Genomic DNA, 19,040 nt, shown 5'->3' with positions numbered 1-19,040 from the left:
AGTGCCTCTCCTCATCAGAGCCATAGAAGAAAGCTCCAGGGAGAGAAGATTAGTGGTTGAATTGGCGTTATCTTCCAGGAGGCTGGTAATGGGAAGAACAGAGTGCAGTCAGTAGAGGGAGCACACAGAACTCAGAGGAGGTGGGTTTCTGAGGTCTAGATGCAAGTTGATGCAATGCTAGCTGTCTGTCTGTGACTGTTACCCCCATCCACTGGGTGGATGAACTTTTTGGGATTTGTAGACCAGAGAGGTGTGTCTTCAGGGGCCTTTCTTCTTTGCTTTGTGTTCTAGTATCTTATTTCCATATTGTCACTTCCTGGTCCCGTCAGCTGAGGTTGTCAGGGAAGAAACCTAATGTTTATGTTGGCTCCTTGTAGCAATATCCATAGCTGCCCCAAACACCGTGGTTGTTTGCTCTTTCTGTGTCTTACTAGCCTGCATTTGAGGTTCAGAAGGCACCTTTTCCTTCTCTTATTTATGTGCCCTTGTTCCTTTTCTGAGAAGTTCACCAGCTCCTCAGGGGTAGGGGGAAGATGTGTATTCATCTTGGAATCATTGGTACTCATTGCAGAGACAAGCATGTGACAAATACCTGGAAAACACTAGGAGAAGGAGCAGGAGAGGACTCACACTATCGGTCAATGCCATTATTTGTTATTTTTTTTGTTTGGTGGTATAAAATGGGGTGAGGGTATGCTATGAGATGTAATCAAGAACTTGAGGCTTAGTGGTCACCTATTCTGTCCCTCTTATTTCATAGATGAAGAAGCTGGGATCTGGGGATGTGATTGTCCCAATGTTACGGAGTTCCTTATTGCCGAGGCTTCCTGCAATACACCATGGATTGCAGTGAGAGGTGGTGATTGTCTGTGGATTTCAGATGTCCACATCATTACCTCTCAAACTTTATTGCATATACAAGTCATGGGGTGGGGTGCTATTAAAATGCACATTCTGATTTGATAGGTCTGTGGGAGAGACCTGATATTCTGAGTCTATAGAGTTCTGTATGACAGGCTCAGGTCCACACCATTTGTACATCTCAAGGCCATCATAGTTAATATTGAATTTCTCTATATCCATTTTGTGGCCTCATAGCATCTTTTTTTATTTAGTAAGAAAACAACTATATGTTTAAGTTTACCTGTTTCTTATATCTTTTTGTTTATAATTCTTCTACCCATTTACACCTTTGGTCTCGTCTTTCATCGTGTGTGCTTTCTGACAATGCTTTCTTCTCATTTTATTCTGCTTCTTAATTTTTTTATTAACACCCATTTGTCTCTTCTCACTCACACTGCTGTTGACTTTTAATTTAATTTATCTTTATGATTTTTGTTCTTGTTCAGTTATTCAATAAATACTTGGTAAAAACCAATACTAATCAAGCTATGAGAAAGAATTGTCTCTGCATTTTCCCGTAGCAGATAACCTATATCCTGGAGGTCTAGAAGGACACAGCACGAGGAAACCATCAATTGCTTAAGACCTTTAAAGGCAAGAGTGGGATGGGATGAGGTGCAGAGGGATTCATGGAGGGGTTGATAGTTGAATTATTTCTTGAAGGATAAACAGGAGTTTTGGAGGCGAGGAGGGAAAGGCCATTTGAGGAGGATGCATGGGGTAGGACCACTGGTGTAGATATTCATCCTCCTTGTCTTGCATCCCTGAAGACCAGCACAGGAGTGTGCTGCTTCTCCAGCTATGAATCTCTGATCACAAGTGACCAAGGTAGAGTGAGGGCTGAGGCTTTCTAATTTCTGCTTCGGTGAGTCTATAGTTAATGAATCCTCACCCGATTTGTTAGACTTGCCTCTAGAATGAGCAAATGATGTAGTTTTCATTTTAGACCACTGGATTGCAACTAACTTTATTGATGGCCATTACAAAGAAAGGGACAGCTGTTAGCTGATTTGTGTCCAAGGAGAGAGTTGGATACCAGCCCAGGCCAGACTACTTGGAATGAAGGACCAGCCCGGCCCCATGCGTTTCTCGAGTAGTGAGGTAGAGTGCTGCACCATTCATCCACTAGCTGCGTTCTGTACCAGCACAGAAGGGCATTGAGAACAGAGGAGCCCATTATTCCCAGGCACCTCACAACACATTTTAGTTGCCTTATTGGAGTGGCCTGATACTGTAGAAATTTTTAGTTTGTTCGATGTGGGTGTAGGAACTATGGGAGACATCCTGGTCACCCCTTGGTTAAGCTGCAGCATGGGTGTTTAAAGGCAGATGAATTTGAACGGATTGTTCCTTAAATTATTTTCCGTCTGTTTGTGTTCCCCATCCTTCCACCTTTGAAAACTCTCACCATCTCTCTATACTTGGTGAAGTATATTCATTTTATTAGGAAAAGCTTGTTATTAAGCTCGGTCTGGGGATTTTTATTTTTATATTTGCAGTATTGGGGATTGAACCTAGGACCTTGTGTATGCTAGGTAAGCACTTTAGCACTGACATAATCCCGTCTCCCCCACCCATTAAATGAACTCATGACCTTTCCCCTTTAACCTCCTGAGTGGCTCAGATTAACAGGTAGTTGCCACCAAGACTAGCTTTCAGCTTGGAGACCTTCAGAGGGTCCACTGCATGTAGAGAGTACTGTGGGAATGAAGATGCAGGGGTGGATACATGGCCTGACTGAAGCGCATGCATTCTGAGGTGACTGGAGGGGCAGAGCAATAGAAGCAGAGCAGTGAAGCCGCCTTTTCCTGGGCAGGGGAGAGTGGAGCAGAGCGGAGTCTAGGCTGAGCCCGCGGAGTGCCAGACCTGGGAGGAGAGAGAAGTGATGGACCCAGTCTTCCTCGGGGATGGGTGTTTAAGGGAGAGGGAATCACCAAGGACAGAGTGATGAGGACAGTGTGTGTGTGTGATTCCTTCTCTCTGGCCCTGTCTTCCCGGGTCTGTGTTCACTGGCTCACCAGGCTGCAAATTCATAATCCATTTTTTTTCCCCAGAAAGAAACATCAAGTTTCAAGTTCTCATCTGTCTTGATGTAGACTTGCTCCTGACTTTAAATGGTTGTATATCTTCGGAAATTAGGTCTTGTTTCTTTTGAGTTGTGTGGGGCTTAGTGAAATAATGTTGTTTAAAAGCATTATACTGTTAACAAAATAGTGAGGACCATTCCTATGGTTTACACGGCATGTTTAATCCTTCCTCCCACAGCTCGTTCTCCTCTGTGAAAGCAACCAGACTTTCTAAAGTAAGGTTCCCACTTTCTGATGCTATGGTCTGCTCATACATATAGAATCTGGTTTAGAGATCAGAACACATTCACATCCCTCCCCAACCCCTACTCCACGTACTTATGTGCATTTGCTGCTCATCCAGCGGCCCAAATCACCAAATGCATCAAATGTGAAATACATTGAATGATGAAATTCATATACAGTGATGCGTATGATTTGTGGATTTTTGTGTGCATACATGCTTTTGGGGGGGATGACACACACACACAATCCTGATAGTCACCCCTGAGTTGGTTTTAGCTTCCTCTCCCACAACCAGTTACCATTTTAAAACATAAAAGTGGTCCCAAGGTTAGCAACAGGAGGAAACCCCATGGGTCTGCCCATTGAGTCTTATTTGTGTGCTTTGCAGTCTGGGCAGTCCTTCTCCACCAGTCACCTTGGAATGGGTGTCCCTTGAGTTAGCCAGTGATGGGCACTCACTGTAGCACACATCTTCAGAACTCAGGGTTCCCTTTGTAAGTTAGGAATATTTGTAAGGTTCAGTTTCCATTATCCTGGAGATGACGGAAGCGGTGGTCTCAGGGGTCAGAAGCTTATGTTAGTATCTGTGGTGCTCTTAGCTTCATGACTGTGTGCAAAGCTTTGACTTTGGGCTTTACTTACTCAGTCACAGAGGTGATAGTGGAATGCAGCTCTCCTTAACCTTGGTTCAGCAGCGGAGCTTAAGTGAAAACAAGTTTTAAAAGCTATACAGCTAAAAAGGAATTGAATCAAAACTCTCAGGAAGGGGCTGGGGAGATGGCTTAGCCACTAAAGTGTGAGAACCTGGGCTCCAGCGCCAGAACTCAAGTAATTAAAAACAGAGCTGGATGTGGTGACATGTGCTTGTCATCCCAGCACTGGGGAGACACAGACAAGGGAGTCCTGGGGCTCACTGGCCAGACAGCCTAGCCTGCTTGGTCAAAGCCATTGAAAGATCCTGCCTTGAAAAACAGGATGAACCATGTATAAGGAATGATATCTGGAATTGTCCTCTCACCTCCACATGCACCCAAGAGCGCATGCGCGCGCGCACACACACACACACACACACACACACACACACACACACACACACACGCACATCTCAGGAAGAATTCAAGCAGTGGCCATTTTTGAAAGTCTCATAGGGGAGTCTAATGTGTTGCCATTTTATTTTATTTTATTTTATTTTATTTTATTTTATTTTATTTTATTTTATTTTATTTTATTTTATTTTATTTTTATATGAAGTCTCACTGTGTAGCCCAGGATGGTCTCAAACTTGTTGTGTAGCCTAGGCTGGCCTCAAACTTGTGATATGCCTGCCTCCTAGGTGCTGGATTACAGGTGTGCACTATGACTAGGCTATGTGAGAGGCCATATTTGAGGCAAGCATTATCTCTCATCATGACACAATCTAGCATTTTGATTGTATGGTGAGACCCTGTTATGTGACTGGGAGAAAGTCCCGGAGCCTGGGATCTGAAGCGATTTAATGTATAGAATGCACACAGAGGGTGAAACCTTGGTTGAATTGAGCTCAGCGCTCCATTGACTCCATGACTGAGCTCTCCCAACACTGACACAGGCCTGGTATTTAAAGTTAGGAAACACAAGGCAAATGCTTTCCCTGACACCCTGGGACAGGTGTGGCTGTGAAGTAGGGCGAGCAGCCTTAGCTTCTGCCAGCACGGTACCCTCTGCTCCACTTATTTGGTATTGAGGATGCCCCATTTCTTGTTTCAGAGAGAAAGCCTCATTTTACTCCTTTGTACCACTGTAAATGCAGGAAAACTATTAATAAATGGGGCTGGATAAGCAGCCCCTGATTGACTGGTGAGGGCCCTGAATGGTGCAATTATTCCGGAGCAGTTGGAATTCACTAGGCCCTGTTGCCCTCCCTCCCTGTGCCTGAAGTGGGATATTAAAGGCACGGATGGAAGGCAGAGGGTAGGAGGCATTAAGACGTCGCCCTTCTCTGACTGTAACTTTAATCACCGATTATTAAGCTGGCTGGGCTAATAGTTTTCTCACATCCTTCCTTTTCGGCTTCCTCCCTTCCCTGTTTTAAAATAAATGTGAACCTAAATGTACAGTGGCAAGAGCAGAATCCAGATTTATGGGTCTGTTTTCTTTTCAAAGACAAACCATTGTTCTCTTTTGGACATCTGCTAATAGCCATTGGGGATGAGAGAAGAAAGACTGGGATACTAGTGGAGTTCAGTGGGCACTAAATGTTTAGGGAAAAAACAGTCAAGAGTCTGAATTTCAAAATATCTGCTGGGTGGTCTTTTATAGGCAGAACATTCTGAACTTGAAGACACTACAGCCCTAGCCCTGGAATTGGCTACCATGGGTTCAGGTCTCCTTTCTGTGAGTTCTGTAGGGCCAGAGTGGATGGCTCATGGTTTGTGGCTCCTGTCACCTTATTGCAGACCCCAGGATTGTTTGCAACTTCCTGGGGGATGGAGGAAATGTCAGTCCTTTGAAGATTTTGCTCCAGTCTAGATCCTGGCTTTTTTCAAGATGGGATTCAGAAAGACTCCACCCTGGGCAATGCAAGCACACATTTGTGAGATCCTTTGGATTGTGTTGACCTTTTGGGTATTTAAAGAAAGGAACATTTAGAGCTGACATGGAGAAGTGAAATTAGGTTTGTTTCTGAGTTTGTCATCGTGCCCCACCCCCATTATGACAAGGATGCTCGATGTCACTTTGTGTCCATAGTACTCAGGACAGGGATATTTGTACATGGCCAACACTTGGAAAATGTTGGTAAAAATGGCATGGATGATTAAGGTGCCATGCCCACACCTGTTATGTGTTGTTTCTTTGCTGTTTAAGCTGCTTTGTTGGGGGTTTGGCTGAAGCTGAGTGGACAAAATCATGCTTAGATACAGCTTAGGCTGAAGGAATAAAACACCCCCCCCCAGCACTTCACATTCAACAGACATGACAGCTCTCTTTAATGGTAGTCTTTAAATCCTTCCTCCAGGTCCACCTCACAGGGAGTGTCCACCACAAAGCCTTGCTCGGTCTTCCTCAATGGAAATAAACTCTGCTAGGTTGCTTGTCCCCAGACTCTTCTGTTTGTCTCACTCTTTTAAGATGGCTCTGGGAACACACTTCTTCAGGGGTTCTCCATACTATCCCCTGACACTGTCACCTTTTCCAACCCTGGGCTTTCTGGAACCTGTGGGATCATTGTCACTCAAGCTGACAACCTCTCCTTTTTATTGGGTACCTGTTCACAGAGATTCTTTGATTTCAGGATGAAGGCTGGCACTGAGATTCACGAATGATCCTTCAGTGACCATAGCAAGGAATCCATGTGATTCTAGTAATGAAGCTTGCATTGATATGACTGAGACAGACATTACAGGAAAGGACTGAGAAAGTTCTAGAATTAGGCAGCCAGGAATGGTAGGGTGTTTATAGAGAAATGGTGGGTTGAAAATGCTAAGATTGATAGCTGTCTGCCCAAATATGACAGTCACACACAAGGTCTTTCCATGTCTTCTCTTGAGACAGCTGTCTATGGAGATGGGGTCTTGAGTTGGCCAGAGATCCTCATGCTGTGCCCACGACATTATGAGTTCTGTTGACCTGGCTAATCTCATTTCATCCTTGTTCTAAGACCAGTGTTATTATTTTGGTGTCTTAGACAAACAGAGTGGGGATTAAAGAGTTAGATGATACCCAACTGTAAGCTGCGGCCAGATTTCCAAATTACGTCTTCCGAGTTTAACTAACCCCTGGTACTTAAATTACAGGGAGAGCTTCTGCTGTGTAATGATACAGGATTATGTGGCATGTAGAGGAACTCATTAACATGATAGACTCTGGTGTGTGTGTGTGTGTGTGTGTGTGTGTGTGTGTGTGTATTCATGTGTACACATGCCCAGGGAGGTCAGAATGTCATAATCACTCTCCGCTTTATTTTTAAGGCGGGTTCTGTCCCTAACCCTGGAGCTCATTGACTCAGCTGGACTGGCTACCCAGCAAGCTCTAGGGTCCTTCTGTCTCCTCCCTGAGTTGGAGTGTGATTGCAGGTTTTCTATGGTCGCTAGGGATTTGAACTCAGGTCCCTGCACCTGAGAGGTAAGCACACAGCTGAGCTACCTCTCCAACCCCTCACGTGGTAGACTTTGACACTCCAGCTGAAGCAAATGTCTTAGAATTTCTCTCTTTGGGCCTTGTTCTTGGCAAAAGGCAAAGTTGTTTTTAAAATGAGAACAAGAATTCCTACAAAATAGCCAGTTTCTGGACCTTAATGTAATTTGATAAGAATGAAAGTGAGACATTCATGATGTGGTCAGTCAGCGCCTTCTTCTTTCATATATAGATAGGGCTGGGCAGACTGTTTTCAGTCTCTTTCTATTCTGTAAATATACTCTACTCTGAACTTGAAGACTCCGGTTTCCCCAGCATGGAGTTGTCTCCTTCTCCCTACTCCTTCAATCATGGACATATTAAAGGACTTCCGTTTTCATGGGTATCTTTTATTCTGAAGCCCATGTTAAACTGCGAGTGGAGATTAGCGTTAGAACCAGAGAATGACAGCCAGGGATATCACGTCCATGTCGGGTTCTGCCACAAGTGTAAACATATTACTGAGACCAGCTCCCATTGGGTCCCGCCAGGCTGATCTGTGTGATTCTGGAAAGCTTTGCAACCACACAGAACTTGCTTCTGTGTCTGTAAAATGGCATCTTTAGGGCATAGAATTGTATTGTAGATCAAATGAGAACAGTATAAAAATCCTTTCAAACCGCAGGCTCAATATCTATACATGCAGTATCATTATTAAGAACTGTGTCCTGTTCTGGGTTTTCGATGCATCCTGGGGCCTCCCATGCGGCACGTCCACTCCCAGTGGACAAGAGAACAGAACACATTTAATGGGGAAGACAGACAACAGAGTCGAAGAAACTGACATTCTGAACACAGAGCAACGGCACCCAGGCATTGTGACCCGAGCTTCTTACTCTTTCCTCGGTGTCTACTTCCCAGGTTCTCTTTCACAGTATTTATCTAGAAAACTAAGTAAATGCTTGTCAGAAAGGAGAGCAAGACTAATCGTTCCAGCTTTATGTATGGAACTTTTTTCCCAGGCTTATCTTTCATCTTTACATGATCCAAGAATGGAAATGGTGACAGAAGCCGAGGATAGTCTGAAAGGCAGCCTCACCCCCTAGGCTTGTCACTCTGTGTGAGGTGTCCTCCCATCTCACCTCCTGTGGCTTGTGCCTAATCCATCTTCATGATCTGCCTTCTGGGACTTCCTGCCCCACCCCGACACCCCAGCTGAATCACCATGCCCTCTGTGTTCCTCAGCCCCCACTCGGGTATGGAAGTACTGTGTTGTGTCTGCATCCCACACATGCCAACTTCTGAAGGGCAGGAACAGCATCCAGCCTGGGTCCCTGTGCCTAACACAGTGCTGGCTGGCACCGTGCACATCGACCAGTGTTGCTGGTATGATGTGGGGGCTTTAGGAATCACCTAACGTAAACCTTCCAATCACCCCAGGAGGACTATGAAATGAGTCTCGCACCTGCATCTTACAGATAAGGCTACCTAGACACCAAGAAGTTAAAAGCCTGCTTAGCATAAGTGGCAGAGCCAGGCTCAGGGTCCAGAGTCAGGCGGGAGACACCTACTTTAGGCTCTCTTCTCTACAGCTTTGCAGTAAACGTTTCTGGGTGACTTGCAGTCACAGACTTAGGAAGGACGTAGTGTGTGCTCAGCTCTACATAATGAGGACAGTGGAAAGAGGGAAGGACGCACCATGGACTTTAACAGCGATCAGGGTTTGTTTGGGTGTTTGCAGACTTCTTCTTCCTGTGTGCTCCTCAGCACACGCCCAGGGCAGCCTTCTAGAAATGCTGTAACTGTCATGGAGATGAGCAGAGGGTAAAGTGTGCTGTGTTCCCCAGGTTCTTGCTGCCTCCTTTGGGCTTCCAATGTTCATAGCCACCATCACCATCATCCCTTCTCATTGCACATTCAGAAAGCAGAGGATGAGAGCAAGGCCTGAGGATTCAGGCTGCCAGGCTGCCAAGGATGATACCCTCACTTTTTCTGCGATACTGAATTCTCTGTCCATCATTCTGGCTAATCTGCAATTCTGCTTATTTCACTTGGAGCAGACCTTGTTGAGAGTGAGTCTTCCATGAGTCCTAACTGCCATGGCCACCTCTGCTCCTCATCTGGTACCACTCTAATCTGATCCAGTTTGGGTGATGGAGGGGTGATGCTCAAATGCCTCATAGATGGAGTCTGCAGTTGCCGCTAGAGTCCACAGGCTTCCAGATCTAATCTAGTGTTGACTTTCTGAGGGTTTCATCAGATTTTACCTGGAAAAATAAAACATGATGCAAAGTGATGTATTTTTTTTTATATAATATTTGGAAGACATGTTCCTAGTGCAGAAAAATGCAGAAGATAGCCACAAATAGGGACACATAAATTGAGGATTTGAAGGTTGAAGTAAACCTTGGGCAAATTCACTATGAACTGGTCTACTATGAATAAAATAAGAATAACTAAATAATGAATGACTAAAGAAGACTAAAAACAAAGTGCTAGAAAAGAAGGTTTTTCTAAGAATAAGTTAACAGGAGAAGACCAAACACGTTGGGTAGAGCAGTAGAACTCACTTGTGTTTTTCTGTATGCTCTGCAGCTTATTGAGGGCTTTCTTATAAATTTATTTCTCTGCACATTTTTTTTTATTTATAAGGAACCCTGGACATTAACTACTATTCCCATTTTACCCATGAGGAAACCGAGGTATGAAATCATGTTTGTGAAAGCTCTGTAGCCAAGGAGGAGGAAAGGCTGGATTTCATCCTCAGCTCTTTTGAATCTCAGGGCTGGTCCCTCTGCTTTGTCTGAGCCTGCAGCTGGTTTAAGAGAGTACTGTGCCACCATAGAGCAATGTGCTCGGTGGTGTCCACTCAGATGAACAAAGAACCTACTGGTAAAAGAAAAGCAACACTCGTGGGCTGGTGGACAAAGTCGGAAACGGTGAAGGCCATAAAACCTGCAAAGACAAGGTTAACAGTCCAGATGAAAGCTATAAGGCATTGGCTGCTAATCCTGGTGACACCAGTTCAAACCCCAGGGCCTGCACAGTGGAAGGGGAGAACTTACCCTAGCAGACTGTTCTCTGACCTCCACCTGCATGAGCCCCTGCAGTACTTACAGAGAAATAGAAAATTTAAAAATGTAAAGGAAAATTTAAAAGACAGAAAGGGCTAGGAACTAGATAATTATCATTTTACCTCTTCGTGATTTTCTTTATTTTACAAAATTTCTACAATACAGGATTGTTATTTTCATATTCAGAAAAGATAATTAGGAAATAAAAAAATCCTGTTAGCAGCTAAATAAAGGCAAAAACAGCTAATTCTGTCTCCACAGAGCAAGGGCAAGAAATACGCTATTGTTAATTTCTTAGAGATCTAATGGGGGGCTGGTGAGATGGTTCAGTGGGGACAGGCACTCACTGCTACGCCTGATGTGTTGAGTTCAGTCCTTAGGATCTATAAAGCAGAAGGATGGAACTAACCTCATACAAGTTGTTCTCTGACAAATTAAATAAATAAAACATAATAAAAATTGAAAAAGAAGTATAATTGAGAACTGGTTGCTGATATATAATGATGCCAGTGTGTGTGTGTGTGTGTGTGTGTGTGTGTGATGGTAATTTGGATTCTAGTTTGAACTAAGGAACAAAAAACCAATTTGATATTAGAGAGAATTTTAAAATATTCATTAAAGAGAAAATAATAAACAGCCTCAGGTCTTAATGACAGATGCTAAAACGTCTTAACAAAGAAACAGTCATGGCAGGGCCAAAGGAAGTCACTGGAGAGTATTGTATAGGACAGAGAAAACATCCAAAGGCCAGCTTGTCCTCTTTCTAAAAAGAGGTGGTGGCTGGAAATTACAGAATCATTAGCATAAATGGCTACTTGAGAATCTATGGAGCTAAACAGTCAGTTACCAACACCTTGAAGAACCCAGGGCATGGCAGCCATCAAAATGGCTTTTTAAAGGACAATATCCAGATGGATCCATGGCTCTGCAAGGAGGATGGGCCTTGGCAGGCTGTAGGAAACTGATCTATGTAACTAAGGGAAATAATGGCAGTTAGGTCTGGCTTCCCCTGAGCTACCTCTTAAACAGAGACAATGGGGCGTGGGAGTTCAATAGCTCAGCTCAGAATGCTATGAATGACACCCAGTAATAGATTGGTTCTTATCTTGGGGTGATGGGTGTTGGAGCCCAACCTCTCCTAATGTCTGCAGTGATATGGAACCCCTGAAGCAGTGCTCTCTCTCTGAATAGAAAGCTGAGTCCCCAGAATGGGGGAGTGTTCTGCTAGCCAGTCACACTGCTTAGTATATAGCCTATATGGGCTATTCTACCACCCCCAAACCTACCCCCACTCTGTCTTTGGCACCCCTCACTTCTACCATTGCCTCTGAGTCACACATCCAGTTGATCAGCAGTTCCTCAAATGAACGTTCTGGATCGTTTTTCCAGAAAAAAGCCGCTTACCCACCAGGCTCAGAAATTTATCCAGTTGGAATATTAAGAGATTTGGAATCCTTGAGGTTCATCCTTAAAGCCAGTGTGTGAAGTGTGGTTCTAGAACATGTGACCAGAGCACACCTGGTAGCTATGCATCTGGCTATGTGGGTGTAGAAAGTGAGGAGGGTCTTGAGCGACAGTTTCCCTTGGGACCACGACTTTTTTTTTTTTTTTGAAGTAGAACTAAGCAGCCTTGTGGCTTCCTTTATGGAATGTGTATGAATAGTGGCTCTGTTGAGGCAGGGTGGCTGGGCTTAATAAGGATCCTTCCAAGAGCTGACGGACCAGGAATGAGACTTGGGCAGAAATATCTAGAGGAGGAGGCATAATGGAAGGTGTCTTTCCAGTGGTGTACACTGAAGGATGGGAGGAAGGATACTGAAAGGGGCTAGTGTGGTTCAGATAATATGGGAATACACAGAATATTGGCCTTACTTACTCTCTTCCTGATGTCAGTGTTTCTTGCCTGAGGGCTTGAGAGCAAATTCTTGTCACAGATGAAGATTCATTTGTCATTGGGACCCCAGAGAGCGGGATTTTAAAACTTCTGATATATGCTTCCTTCCCTCCCCAAACCCAATATGCAGTAAAAACCCCTTTGGGATCCCGGCTGCCTCCTCACAATGGGAAATGATATGCCTCTCTTCTGCTGGGCCAGGCTGTGCCTTCCAAGGACAGTTCTAGTCCATGTCCGCAGAGCTTGCAGGCTGGGACTGCTACAGCTTTGGCAGCAAGGCAGACCTGGAATCTTAGAAGCTGGGGTCTAGAGCGCAAGATGACAAGGGACTACTCCCCAGAGAGAGCATCCTGAGCAGTCAGGAGCAGGGATTTGATGCCAAGAGGACTTCAGTTGGAACTCTTAGATCTGCTTTTTTTTTGCCTGTGAGTGACATCGGTAGGGCACCTGGTTCTTTGGCTTCCAGCCAAAGCAGGTTAGGTGACGGTTAGATGAGGTCAAGGGAGGTTAAGCACCTGGAGCTTGGTTCTGTTACCTCTCTTGTCCACCTCCAGTGAGTAATACTGCTGGGCTCTTAGTAGGGCCGGATAAAGGAATAATGGCCATTAAGGTGTTCTGCATTTTCTTTTCTTTCTCCATGTAAATGTGTCTTCTTGCGTATGACAGAGATGGTAAAGCCACAGAACTCTATTGTGTCAGGTGATGATGGAAGTATCTGGTCCTGTGCAAAGAGACTTGAGGCCTTGAATTATTAGACTATGTCAGAAATAAGGAAAGAGGGGGTTAGTTTAGGATGTTATATTCTTTTGCTTTTTCACCTTTTTTGTGGTAAGGTGGAAAAAATTAGGGAAGGGGAGAGAAAAGATAGAAGCGAGGGGGAGGTAAAAAGGTGGAGGGTGACTGAGCTGTCAGGAAACGTCCTCTTCCTAGACATCTGGAGGAGACCCCAGTGGCTAGAACGCCTGGCCAGCTGTGTTCCCCAGGGAGGGGCCATGTTGCTTCCCTACTGCTCAGTCCTCCCCTAGCAGAGGACAAGTCAGTGGCAGTGTTGGCACACTTCTGGGGGAGAGTCGGAATGCGACAGCTGCTCTGCCACCCTGGGAAGTTCAGTCTGGACTCCAGGGAGTTTTTGTAACCTCTTTGTGGAGGTCAGGCAGCCTGCCTGCTGCCAGCCCCTCCCTCCTGGACTTGCTTGGGTGTTACAGTCACTGGGACAATCCAGGGCAGCACTCTCCAGAGCAGATATTTGCTATGTGTAAATTCCTTTGTCTTACTTCTGCCTGTAAGTGGTGGCAAACAGACATTTTAGCAAAGAACGAAAGCTGATTCTTTTGTAAATCACTGAATGTCAAATATTCAAATGGCACACATTAAATCAATTCTTGAATTAATGCTCTGTTTCAGTGTATCTGTACCAGAGCATCTACTAGGAACACAGGCACTTCCGGGCTTATTCTATACAAAGTGAGTGTAGTTAGTTACAATCTGAGTTTAATAACCAGAGGCTGGGGGAAAATATTGGATTTGATCAAATCCTTCAACCTTTCTCTTTCCACTAGAGAGCAGGTGTTTAAGGCAATGAGTCCAGATCTCCCTTCATATCCAAACCAGGGGTGGGATTGAGGAGGGTGAAGAGCCTCGCTGTTAGCTTCCTTCATGCCTGTGGGCTCCAGCCCAGATGCAGCTGGAGGGCAATGTTTAAATGAAGTCTTGTTCCCTGTAGCTCTCTGTGAAGGAGCCAGTTCTACGCATGTGTGAGAGTGTGCATATGTGTGTATGTGTGTGTATGAAGATAGAGACTATGAAAACATGAATGAGAAGCCCTTTCTTTGCAGGATATGGGAAACTTACAGGATGTTCATGAATCTCTATGATACCAGCATATGTGCACCAGTTCGGACACACAGTCAGACTTGAGAATGACTCTTTAGATCTTCTTTACCTGCTCCTTGTCCTGGTGTGGATAAGTCATGCGTCATCTCTGTGCACACACTTGCATGTCTGTGATGGAGGACAGTCTCTGAGCTCCTGTAACTACCAGCCATACTTGGGCTCCATTCCACTAGACTCCTGTTTCTTGAAGATTTTGTGGATTGATTAAATAAATGCTCTTAGCACTGTAATTTTATGCACACAACTCCTCATGCTGTGGAAATAACTGTTCTTAGATTTTTCATCCTAAGTGGCTCGCCCAGCTTGCCTGGAGGGAAGGACTTTGTCTGATCTTAATAGAATGGGTATTTACTCAGTTATTCAGATAAAATGGTCAACAGTGTTGCTCCTTAGCTTGTTTTCTGACCTCAAAGAAGCGTTTCAATATTTCCAGTTCTTGAGTTCTTTCACACTTCTTTTGCACACCAGCCCCTTGCTGGCAAAGAAGTGTCTTCTCCTCATTGTGTTGCATATCCCTTCAGCTTTCCACCTGGGGTCTTTCCCTGAATTAAGGCTTCTCTCACCCTCCCTAGACCCCCTGATGCAAGCTCAAATTCATTTTCTTTCCTCAGCCTGACCTTCCTTTCTGGAGTCCATGTTTCTTACACAGGACCCCTGCTGTCCCAGTTCCTCAGACATGATGCTTCTGGGATCTCTCACATCCACCCAACACTCCCTACTCAGCCACCCTGAGGACTCTAGAGCCTGTCTTCACCCTGTGTTTGCATTTGATCCCTACCTTCAAAGAAAAGGCAGTAGAGTTTTTTTGTTTTACAAACAAACAAACACCAAACCAAACCATAGGCCATGGAGACAAACTGCCTTGCATGGCCAGATCCTGGTCTTTGGAACTTTAAGAAAACTCCTAAGCTCCGCGTCTTGGTTACCTCATTTGGGAATAATGAGGAATAATAACAGTTAGGGCTGCTTCAACATGCTGTTTTGAGAATTAAATAAATGAATACCTCTGAAACACTCAGAACAGTGCCTGGTACAAATGAATGCCATAATCACCTCTCCGTCAGTACATCTTAGCTGGGGTCCATTTGGCAATATTTGGAGACAGTTTTGGTTGTCACAACTGAGAGAGAGAGAGAGGACCATCACCTGGCAGATAGAGGCTAAAGATGGGGACAAACATCCTACTCTGCCCAGGGCAGTACCCTGCAGGAAGAGCTAACTAGCCCCAAAGGGTTATGGTGGGGTCCAGGAAGCCAGCAATACCTCCTGGCTCTCCCTCCATTGTTTTCTCAAGGCAGAATCTAGTTCCCTCTTCCCATTTGCTCAGCCCCCATTCCTTCGAGGGCTCATTTTCTCACATGGTTTCAGTTACAAACTGATTTTGATGGTTCTGAAATCTGCATTTCCAGCATGTGATTATGCCTCCAGTGGTTTATAGAAAAATCTCCCCTGGCACGTTATCTTTGTACTGAAAAATAGTAAAGGAGAAAAAAGACCCAGCATTCTCCTCCCTCCTCTGTTTCAATGGCCACACGTTCCCCAGCAGTTCTGCTGTTTTCAAAGGCACACTGTCCTGGCACCCACTCCCACTGGCTCGGTCTCCAAAAGCCCCTACTTCCGATCCAACCAGTCTTGGCCAGTTCCTCCTCAAAATGGGCTCCTCTGCTTCTCATTTTCATTTCTATGGTGCCCTGCCTAGTACAGAGCCCTTGCTGGTTTCCCTGCCTGCCTCTGTCTTCCATACAGCTGCTGGAGTTGTCTCCACTAAACACTGTTTTCCTCTGCTCAAGAATCCATAGTGGCTCTCCATTACTGCTTGTTAGGAATGGGAAATGGCCCCACCAAGCCCTCCTGCTTGACCACGCTCGCACACCTGGGCTTCACCCCAGCAGCTACCTGCCTGTGTGTTACCCCTATCATCTCCCAGCATTCACCAGTCTGAACTCCTCCTTCTCTCCTCTACTCTCCACTTTGAAGTGCTGTCATTTCTTCCTCCCCTCTTGTTCTGTCAAACCATACCCATCACATCTTTCAAAATCGGGCTCCGTGTTCAGTTTCCCTGGGAAAGTGTCCTGAGTAACAAACCAGATCCCTGTTGTTCTTCGGGATTACACTGAACTCCACTTAGCTGAATTTACTCTTCCAGATCCATATGAAGAAGCTCCACGTCTGTTATTTGTGTATTTACTACGTTGGAGACTGGATCCAGAACCTTACCCATGCTAGTCAAGCACTCTACCATTAACCGGCATCTCCAACTCCCTAAATATTTTTTAAAAAATGTCTCCAAGTATGTACATTTTATTTCCTCTCCACTTTTTTCTACTACCTCTCTTTTAAAGAAAAAATTAAATACAGTGTTCTTTATTAAGAATAAATAAATTCTTTATTTATTTATAAATAAATTAAGAATAAATAAAATAAAACAGGACTGCAGTAAGTGATGTCCTTGTAATTGTCCCTTTCCCTTCTCAAAGCCCAGGAAGAAGCCGTGGCCATTTCTTGAGCATCTTTGTAGTGGTGTTGTTGGCGGTGGGAGGAAGAAGAGCAGAAGTGGGTAAAGATCCAGGTCTGTGGAGCACAGGCAACAAGAGGACTCTGTTGAAGGGGATGCCAGCAGGAGCAGAGATGTGACAGGAGAAAAACAGCAGAGCTCCATTGTGTGTGCCTGTGGAGGGAGCCTCTTAGGGATAGGAGAGGAGTGACCGACCTTAGGAGCCAGTGCACTCTGCATGCTCGACCTGTGAGGGTAATGCTCTCACATTGGCCACAAGCAGCAATTTGAAGTGGAGCAGCTTGATTTATGAGATGGATGTTCTGATTCCATAATACAACCGAGGAAAGGAAGATCAGGGGAGATTGGCTGACTTGCTTTTGCGCCCCAGGACTATGCTGTGTTTGACTCAGCTCATGTGAACTCAGGGCCCCTGCTTTCCCACTGGACCTAGCTGCCTCTTCCTACTTTATCACCTGTCTCCTTCAATGCCAGTGTTTACAGATAGGGCGTCATTATTAGACCATTATTAGTAATGCTGGCCTGAAATTAATCCCAATTATGTTCTCTTCCATTTATTGCGAGCACTCTATTTTAGTCCTAATCTAAGGTGCAACTAGATCTTGTTGGCATAATCTAGAGACCAGTGCTGTCCAAGAGAATTTGTGCCACGATGGAACTACCCACTTATCTCTGCAGTCCAGTGTAATAGTTAGTCTCTGGCCATGGGAGACTACAGAGACTGGAGGACTTGAACTGACTGAAATGTCAACATTCACATGTAGCTGGTGGCTTCCACACCACACATAGCCATTCTAGACTCCTAGGGTTGTGAGAAGTAATTATTGGAGTCAGAAAGTTGCCTAATCCGGGTTCCCACGTTTTCCTTCCTGCTGGGGGACTAGGAAGTATCAGGGGATCTAGCAGACCCTTGTCAAAGTCACATCATACTCAAGATGGGCATCCGCAGGGCCAGGATCATCATGAGGAGAGAGGCATTCATCAGTGTTGCAAAAGACAGGATTACCTCTCCTCTCTTCTCTTTTCCTCCCCACCACAGCCTCTCCCCTCCCTCCCCTCCTCTTCCCACTCTCCATTTCCCCTCCCTTCTCCTCTTTTATCTTCTCCCTATCCTTCCCTCCCTGACCCCTCCCCTTCCCTCCCTGCCCCAGTCCCGTTCTCTCCTTGACCCCCTCCCCTCCCCTCCCTGACCCAGTCCCCTTCTCTCCCTGACCCCCTCCCCTCCCCATCTCTCCCTGACCCCCTCCCCTCCCCTTCTCTCCCTGACCCCCTCCCCTTCCCTCCCTGACCCCTCCCCTCCCCTTCTCTCCCTGACCCCCTCCCCATCTCTCCCTGCCCCCCTCCCCTCTCCTCTCTTCCCTTTCTTCCTTTCTTTCCCCTTTCCTTGTCCCATTCCATCCCCCCCCCCCGCTTCCTTCTCTCCTTTCTTCTCTTCCTCTCTGTGTTGTAGGTTAAACTTAGGGATTTTTATGTGCTACGTAGGTGCTGTACCACCAAGTCACCCCCCCCCCCCCAGCACCACCCCCTTCAGATTGTACTTGTTACAGGAACAAGTCAGGTGTGGAAAAAGAAACACTACGCAATTTCTTGATCCTGCAGAAGTCGAGAGTAGAACGGTGGTTGGTGGGGAGATGCTGGCCAAGGACATAACATTTCAGTCAGATGAGAGGAATAGGTTCAAGAGCTCATCATTCAGTATGATTACTGTAATTAATAACAACATATTGTATTGAAAAATGCAGAGTGGATCTTAAGTGTTCTCACCACAAAAATGGTAACCCAATGAAGTAATTCATATGTCAATTAGCTTAATTTAGCCATTCCATAATGGGTATATGCGTCAGAATATCATGCTGCATACAAATAAATGCATACAATCTCATCTGTCAATTAAAAAGTAATAAACAGTAACAAAAGGAAGTAGGGAGAGCTATTGCCACCTTGGGGACTTGGCACTGTGGGGGGCATCTGTGGGGCAGAGAGGGCCAGCTCCAGCCTCTGCTCTGCTGGCCCTCTCAAAGAAGGTCAGTTCCTGCACCTGTGTATGGACATCACCTCCACCTTCCCCGGAGAGACTGGAGGAAGGAGCCTGGCCCTGAGAAGGTGTGGATCTGCTTCTCCTAAGTCCACCTGGAGGAGGGTCTATGGTAGTGGTGAGACAGACAGCCTTCTCCATGGCCACAGCGGACAGTTATTAGCGAGTGTGGCTGAGGTCATTGGTTCTCTTCCTTGAGTTTCTATGGGGAGGGAACTCAGAAGCACCTTGTGGATGAACACATTTGTTCCCCCATTTTTCTCCCTGTGTTTGTGTGTATCAATGTGTGTACATATACACACATGTAGTATGTACCTCACAT

This window comes from Peromyscus eremicus, chromosome 3, assembly GCF_949786415.1.
Source record: "Peromyscus eremicus chromosome 3, PerEre_H2_v1, whole genome shotgun sequence".
Lineage (NCBI taxonomy): Eukaryota > Metazoa > Chordata > Mammalia > Rodentia > Cricetidae > Peromyscus > Peromyscus eremicus.
This window is presented reverse-complemented; position numbering follows the sequence as displayed.